This window comes from Jatropha curcas, chromosome 5, assembly GCF_041381405.1.
Source record: "Jatropha curcas cultivar XTBG-Jc1 chromosome 5, XTBG_Jcur_1.0, whole genome shotgun sequence".
Lineage (NCBI taxonomy): Eukaryota > Viridiplantae > Streptophyta > Magnoliopsida > Malpighiales > Euphorbiaceae > Jatropha > Jatropha curcas.
This window is the reverse complement of record NC_143155.1, coordinates 2,328,283-2,336,919: the sequence shown is the minus strand read 5'-3', so window position 1 is coordinate 2,336,919 and position 8,637 is coordinate 2,328,283. Positions and strand designations below refer to the sequence as shown.

The following is an 8,637-nucleotide window of genomic DNA, read 5'->3' as shown; positions in this document are numbered from 1 at the left end:
AAGACTCCAATCTAATTTGTCCAAACAGTAAGGAAGAACAAATTAATTTTGTAAAAATCTAGGGACCTAAAAGTAATTTCCCTACAAAAAAAAATCAGTTTCAAGAAGTTTAACTATTTTTAGAAAAATTAATTCAGTTATTATTAATTTAATAACTTTTCATCCAACTACACTGTGCATGGTCTCATTGAGTAAGTTTGAAGGCAACGTCAACAAGTTTTAGATAATAGATGGATATAGTTTGCGATTGTTGAAAAAAAAAAATTTAATCAGTCGATAAAAATTAAAAAATGGTCAAAATTATAAGAAGAGTCAAAAGTTTAGGCTTAATTTTCCTTTTTACCACTTAGCCAACATTTTACTAAAAAATTACAAATTTAATTTTTTTTTAGAGAATTATTTATTATAACGACATAAAACATTAATCCAATTATAGAAAAGTTAAATTTCATACGATTCTGATAAATTTCATGTTAGGTACAGCTATTTCATGCTAGATTAAGCTAAATGTACGAAAGAAACAACGAAAATAATTAAAGTATGGGACCCACGCTTGAGAAGACGTCGCACCTGATTAAATTTGTTTGAGAGAGAAGGTGATAGTACTCCACGATCCTCACGTACAGTGAAGTTGAAATGTGGGATCCATCAATTATTTTAATTATCGTGTTTTTGGCCCGATTCGGGCCATCTATGATCGATCAGTGCCCTGGTTATTAATTTGTGGTTTCTTCCTTCTTTTCTAAGATATTGTCTTCCATTTTACCACAAAAAAGCAATCTGTTCTTCCACTTCCACTTTTTGTTCTCTTGTTTTCACTGGAACATAGAAAAAGAGACAAACATACAGGCAGGTAATGGCTTCTCTACCTCTACATTTGTGCCTACCTCTTCTTCTTCTTCTTCTTCTTCTTCTCTTCCCCTTACTTCTTCTTTTGAAAAAGAAACTATATAGCACGCACCTCCCACCAGGTCCTCTTAGACTTCCAATAATAGGCAATTTACACCAGCTTGGTACCTTACCTCATTACTCTTTCTGGCAACTATCCAAGAAATATGGTCCTGTCATGCTTCTCCAATTTGGTCGAGTTCCTACAGTTATTATCTCCTCTGCAGAAGCTGCAAAAGAGCTTATCAAAACAAATGACCTCAGTAGTTGTAGCAGACCTCGCTTGGCCGGCACTGGAAGACTATCTTACAATTTTCTTGATATAGCTTTTACACCTTATGGAGATTACTGGAGAGAAATGAGAAAGATTTGTGTTCTTGAACTTTTTAGTGCTAAAAGAGTTCAATCATTTCAATCCATTAGAGAAGAAGAAGTGGGTTTGTTAATCGATTCGATTTTAAAATCTTCTTCCTCTTCTTTTCCGGTGGATCTCAGTGAAAAGACTATGTCTCTTACTGCAAATGTTATTTGTAGAGTAGCTTTTGGGAAAAGTTTTCAAGAAAGAGGATTTAAACATGAAAGGTTTCAAGAAGTTGTTCGTGAAGGGTTCGCTATGTTGGGGAGTTTTACTGCAGCTGATTTTTTTCCTCACGTTGGATGGGTTGTTGATAGGCTTACAGGCCTCCATGCAAGATCTGATAGAGTCTTTAAAGAATTTGATGAGTTCTACCAGAAGATTATTGATGATCATATCCAAAAGGGAAAAGAAGATCCTGGACATGAAGATATAATTGATGTTTTGTTGGATTTGGAGAGGTATCAAACTGAATCTGGTGGAATTCCTTTTCCCAAAATCATATCAAAGCAATTCTCATGGTAATATTCCTACTGTTTCTTAAAAGCTTTGTTTGGTTAGTGATATATAATTAGCGGGAAATAAAATTGCTAGCTATTGAGTATTTTATCCTTTCACTTTTTTAAAAGGTAATAAAACTATTTAGGTATTTTAGTTCTTAAAAGATTTAGTCAATTACACTACCAAAGATTCTAAAGCTGAATTCGACGGTAATTTTTAGCGCTTTGACGGGTATTTTTTATAATTTTCGGTAATATAATGTTTGAATTAGTTTCTAGAGGTTAAATTAGTATTTTATAAAAAATTGTACTAAAATAACTAACAAAACAACTAATTTTATAGAATAACACTAATTTTTAAAATTATAAAATTAATTATATTTGCAGTGTCTAACTTTTAATTTTTATATTTTAGCATTAAGAGAAAAATTTTCAATTCAGTGTTAAAACAAATAATTTTTAAATAATTAAGTGTACTTAGATTTCTCACGGGAAAATCCAAATAAACTATTTTTTTCTATTGTTTTACTTTATTTAATTTTCTAAATTATTATCTTTCTTTCTTATTTCTTTCTGTCTCTCTCTTTTTTTAATTTTTGTTTTGGATTCGAAAGAAAATTAAGAAGAGTTTTTGAGACTTTTCAGAAGAGATATATAGCAATAGAAAGAAAAGAGAAATGATAAAAAAAGACAGTAATTATAATATTGCATATATTAAATTCTAACCCAACTTAATGAAATTAGACAATAAAAAAATATAGAATATCATTCCATTTGTTGAATAAGAACATATTGTTAACTTTGCACATTGATAATTTCTGATTTAAAAATAAATAAATTTCTGATATATAAAAAATTTACAATTCCATTGAAGAATTGCTAATTTTGGCTTGAACTTGACACTGTTAGAATAATTCAATTTAATATTATATATCAGAATATATTTCTGGCTGGAGTGGACACTGGAGCAATTGTCCTAATCTGGGCAATGGCAGAACTTATTAGAGACTCTAGAGTTATGAGAAAAGCACAATTAGAAATCAGAAGTCTAATTGGAGACAAACGGAATGTATCTGAAAGTGATACAGGCAAGCTTGACTACCTAAAGTTAGTGTTGAAGGAAACAATGAGATTGCACCCACCAGTACCACTGCTACTTCCAAGAGAAGCCATCTCACAGTTCAGCATAAATGGCTATGAAGTTTGTCCCAAAACTCAAATCCGGGTCAACGTGTGGGCGATCGGAAGGGATCCTAAAATTTGGAAAAATCCTGAAGAATTCATTCCAGAAAGATTCATTAACAGTTCTATTGATTTTAGAGGGCAAAATTATGAATTTTTACCATTTGGCGGTGGCAGGAGAATTTGTCCTGGTATGACCATGGGAATGACTTTGGTGGAGCTTGCACTTGCAAACCTTTTGTTTTGTTTTGATTGGAAGTTGCCTTACAATATGAAGGAGGAAGATATTAATATGGAAGAGGAATTCGGTCTTACTAATCGTAAGAAAGAAGCTTTACTGCTTGTACCAATTAAATATCACCTTGAGTAGATTCTAGATTTATCATTCGATAATATATGCACTTATTACGAAGTCATGCATGTTTGTATAAATAAACTTTAATGATAAAATATTGTTATATTGAGAATAATGTACCTTTAATAGAAATAAAATTAATTGAAAAGTTTAATATTATGTTTATTGGAATAAAAAAACTGTAATGGTGCTGCTTCAAGGAAGTATAAGAAACCGGCAAAATATAGGAATAGCATACTGATTTTTTTTTTTAAAAAAAATTTATTAGAGGGTGGGGGCCACTCCCAGCTCCTCCGGCTCCGTCAATAAAAGTGATGTATATTTCACTGTAACTGTACCAATTGATAGCTTTTTAAAATTAAATTAGTAAAGGCGTCAGAGTTTTAATGTTCTGCCGTTTTTGTGGTTAATTTTTCGTGCTTTACATAACTGTATAATATATTTAATTTTAAGTTATAAAATATATATATCGAATAAATTGTTAAAATTTAAAATGTATACAATGCATAAATAGTATGATTTAAATATATTATGTAAAATTGAAAATTTTTATTCTAACAAATGAATGAGTTATTCATAAAAAGGAAAAAGAATGCTAATTTAAGATTTACATGTGGTCAATTGAAACAGAGAACACATATTACTATATAAGCATGAAATGCATATATTTCCTTGGAGTAATAACTTGAAGCATAGAAATGCATATATAAATAAATTTGAAAAAATAATGAATAATAAGTAAGAAACATGAGTAAATAAATTTGGAAAAAAAAATTATTGCAATTCATATTTGATATATATTTTTTGCAATACATTTTTTGTCCATATTTATATTTATTATTTTATAAAATATTATTTTAGGCTAATTTATGAACAAATCATCTTTCAGAAGTGGAGATGGTTTTAATTTTATGAAGACACATTTTCTATTTTAAAACCAATATGATTATTTTAAATAAAAAAATTACTGTAATAAGTACAAAAATATATAGTGAGTGTTTCAAATAGCAATCAAATAGTTAAAAAAATGTCAAAAAAACTCATTTGCTATGTTTGAAATACCTAGATTTCTAATTTGGAGACTCCAATGAACTAGCCAACAATGTTTAACACTTTCTCAGCTAATCTATACGTGTTATTGAAAGATCATCATATCAAATTTAAAACGAAATACTTGAAAGGAGACATTGCTTAACAAACTCATAAATGATTAATAACAAAGGATATTAGAAGTCATTGTATTTAAAATTCTCTCATAAATTAGAGAAAGAATTTTTAATAAAAAACATTTTTTTTTCAAAAATTTACAATTTTTTCCGCCAATTAGTTAATATAAATACTAAAATATCAGAAACACTCTCTCTTTAAAGAAAGTGTCATGTTAATATCCATTAAAAACCCATGATTCTCCCTTGTTATATATGATGATAATGATGATTTGTTTTATTTTCGTTTTGTTTTTATTTCGCTTTCATTACTGCCGGTTGGTTAATTATTGGTTTCCACTGTTGCAATAATTTTATATCATGTAGCTCTTTGTTTTATCGATTTAGTTTTGATTATAAGAAATTAAAGAGTAATTATTATTTATGATGAAGTCTTTAATTTCTTTGATGCATACTCCATTTATTTGGGAGCTCTGTTTGTAAAACAGTGAAAGATGAGGTTCTGAAGTCAAATTATTTTTCTACTTTGTCTCATTGAATTCTTTAAAGATCAATGGAAATTTATTTTTGGTTTGTAATTTCAGAGTATTTTATTATAATATACAATATAATTCTGTCTTCTTTGGAAAATTAATGGATGATAAAAAATAGTTGAAATTGCTTGATGCGGACATAACTCAAATAGTTGAAATTGCTTTTATTATATACAATACAAGCTTTCAGTTGAAATTGCAGCCACGTAAGCATCTCCAATGCAATCATGGATTGTGGCCGATGCATTTTAACAAATGTGGATGATGATATGACTAAATGTGTATCTGTAGATGTTAGATTTTAAAAATAGTTCTCCAAATGCATGAGAAAAAAATCAGTTTTTGTCCAAGAAAAAGTTTGAGTATAAATAAAGGAAAAGGCATAAAAGAAAATAAAAAAATAAGAAAAAAATGAATAAATAAGAAAAAAAAAAAAAGAACAAAAACTGAGTCACGTTTTTTTTTAACAGACTCTCTAAAAATAAAAAGTGTGATAGATAGTGTGTCTCTATTTTTTTTTTTTGACACATCAGGCTCAAGATTAAACAGACAATAACATTGTAGAAGGCTTTTGTTTTTAACTTTCAATTTTCAGACCTGGCAAATAAATTAATGCAATCAACAGTTGCATTGGAGATGCATACATAACTCGAATATTTAAGAGGTTAAATAATAATTTTGCTTGATGTTATACGTTCACAGCTAAGTATCCCACATCGGTTAAAATAAAAAAATGGAACCAAAAATGATTTAATTTGACTTTTAAGTTCAAATTTTCAAATTAATTGGTTTCAGTTTGGTTTATGATTTTAGGTAATTTTTTTGGTATTCAGTTTTCAAGTTAATTATAAAAGATTAAATTAAATTTACGAAAAATCAAAATGAATTGATTTAATTCAATACATAGTTGAAATAGAAAAATATATAGTGCAATTTTTAATTTTATTGATTTCAGTTGGATTCTAAGTCAAACCAACCGATTACATGCTATTATTTGAAGTGATTTTTAGTCTAAAACTTTAAGCTTGGATTTGCATGTTCATAATAAAAAGTGTTCTCTCTCTCTCTTTTTTTTTTTTTTTTTTTCTAAGAAAAAGATATTTCAGAAAGCTAATGCGACAAGTGTCAGCCCAAAGATCAAAAACAAAAAAAATAGGACTAGTGTTCTAAATGAAGAACGAAGAAGAGATAGATTGACCCAATCTAGCTAAATGATTAGCCGCAAAATTAGCTTCTCGAAAAACATGATGAAGAGAACACTTCTAGTCCTAAGCTAACAAACTCTAAATATCAAGAACTAGAGCTGCTAACAAATAAGCAGCAAGACAGAATGCACTAACAGCACAACCGACAATCAGACTCAACAATAATTTTTTGAAACTCATAATCCCAAGCAAGAATAAGACATGTTCGAATAACAGATAATTCCCTAACCAAAGAAGCAGCCAAGACTAAGACAAGAGCCTCCAAGCCATTTCCCCTTAAAATCACAAAATAGCTGCCTCGATTCGTAAGCCTTAGATTGGTTAGACTACTACCATCACAGTTTAACTTCACCCGACCCTCCTAAGGTGGCATCCTAGGGATAACCTGCCTGCAAACACTAACGGAAGCAACAGTGGAAGTAGCCTTCTTCTCAATATCCAAAGTAACCTTAAACACACACATGTTTAAGTGAGGCAAAACTAGAGAAACATTTTCCAAAACCTGTATGTTCCTCACTTTCCAAGCCCACCAAACAGCAGCTAAAAACCAATGATGCTAAGAAACACCAAAGGGACCAGACATGCGACAAGAGAGATTGACTCTCAACCAAAAAACTACATCATCCATGTCACAAAAATTAGGCCGCTAATGCAATTAATGCCACCAAACCTGCATCACAACGCAATCCCAATGAAGATGCAAAAGAGATTCCTCACTACTATCACAATGACTACACAAAGTAAAAGAGGTCAAACCTCGCAGAAAATGAAAAGAATTAGTAGGGAGTTTATGAGGAAGGATTAACCAAAGAAAGTGCCGCAATTGATCACAATCGCTTTTTTTTTTCTTTTTTCTCTTGTCCTCTAACCCTAAGTTTAGTTTGTGGCTACTGCTGTTGATCAACAATAACCTCTACATTATACTCTTTTTTGTTTCTTCACTTTTACTCTTTATTTCACTTTTTGATCTTTATCCACTTTAATAAATTCAGATCTATTTTTTCTTTGTCCTTTTTATTGTTGCTTTATCTCAATATTTGGAGTTTTTTGTCATTCATGAGGGTTTTGGTCTCTTTTTTGTGAGGATTTATTATAAATAAAAGTATAATATTTGATTTTATTTGGTTGAAAGCTTTAAACTTTAATTTGCAGGTGTAGACCTTGATGCTATTGGCGTACAGTAACGGAAACTCACATGCGTTCGTCATATGTTCTTGAAAAAATAATCCATGTGTAAAAGATCTAGAGAAATTATTATTTTATTATCCAAATCAATTAATTGACTAATTGCTAATATAAAGATACTGTAAAAATTTATATTTTGTTTATCAAAATCATGTTCAAGCAGAAATATTTAATATTATATTTTTTAATTTTAATTTTATTACTCTTGTATTCTTTGTTAAAAGATAAAGAATTCTATTAACTATTAATTGTAAAATATATGTATAACCTATATTAGTATTTTTAATACTTGATATTTTTATTAATGAATCATATTTTTTTGAAATAAAAAAAGAGTGCTCTTTCACTATAATGTTAGGAAAATTCATCTTAGAAGCCCAAATCACTAGTATATCAAACACTTTTCTAACCGTTAATTTTTATGTCATAAACTGTGTTGATTTCTTCTTTATGTATACAATTTTCTTTAATCATTATGTTAAAAGGATTTTTTACAGTGACGGAGCCATGACATTTTCTTGGGGGCAATTATTATATATGGTCAGAAGAATTTTAATGAAAATAATATGAAGAATCACAAACACTTGCGCGCGAAATTGTGACCGACTAATTGGTTGCAAAATTAAGGAAATCGGTCCCAAAAATAAAATTGCGACCAATTTGCTACCACCTCAAATTGGTCGCAATTTATGTCGTCGCTATTTATACTGCGATGGATCCTGACGCCAGTCGCAAATCTGTAAACGCAGTATTCGGTCACAATTATATTAAAATTGATCATTATTTATTGCAGTTTTTGGCACGAACACGTGGTCGTAGATCCGTTGGTATTTCTCGCAGTCGTTGAGTGGGTCGCTAAGCAGTTGCAATTTTTGACATATTTTTTTAAAGTACGGTTGGTAACCTATTACTAATCGGTCACAATTCAGATTTAAAAAAATAAATGTCGGTCGCAATTCCTTGGGAGATCAGTTGCAAAATGGCAGGAAAAAAATATTTAAAATTTCTAAAAGTCAGAAATTATTTCACCTGCCAAAAAAAAGAAAACAAGTATGTGCATGAAATCCAAATATTCAACTTCTCATCATGAGCATCAGGAAAGTAGCTTAGACAACACAAGAAACTAACCTAAACACAATATTTTTACAGAATAAGAAAATTAAAGCAAAATAATAAAACTAAAATGGTACAAAATCAAATCTATGCAGCTGGTTCGCTGAAGTGGCAACATGAGGTGATGTAGTGTCTTTGAGATACACTGCAGTATC

The 8,637-nt window shown here is 29.7% G+C and overlaps 1 pseudogene across 1 annotated transcript; it reads left to right on the top strand.

Annotated features, from left to right (window-relative positions):
* The first annotated feature begins 685 nt into the window (after nt 1–685).
* On the top strand, nt 686–3,439 carry LOC149496022 (cytochrome P450 71B34-like; annotated as a pseudogene). The gene is made up of 2 exons (XR_016320785.1): nt 686–1,764; nt 2,681–3,439. The product of XR_016320785.1 is annotated as a cytochrome P450 71B34-like (transcript).
* Nucleotides 3,440–8,637: the final 5,198 nt, after the last annotated feature.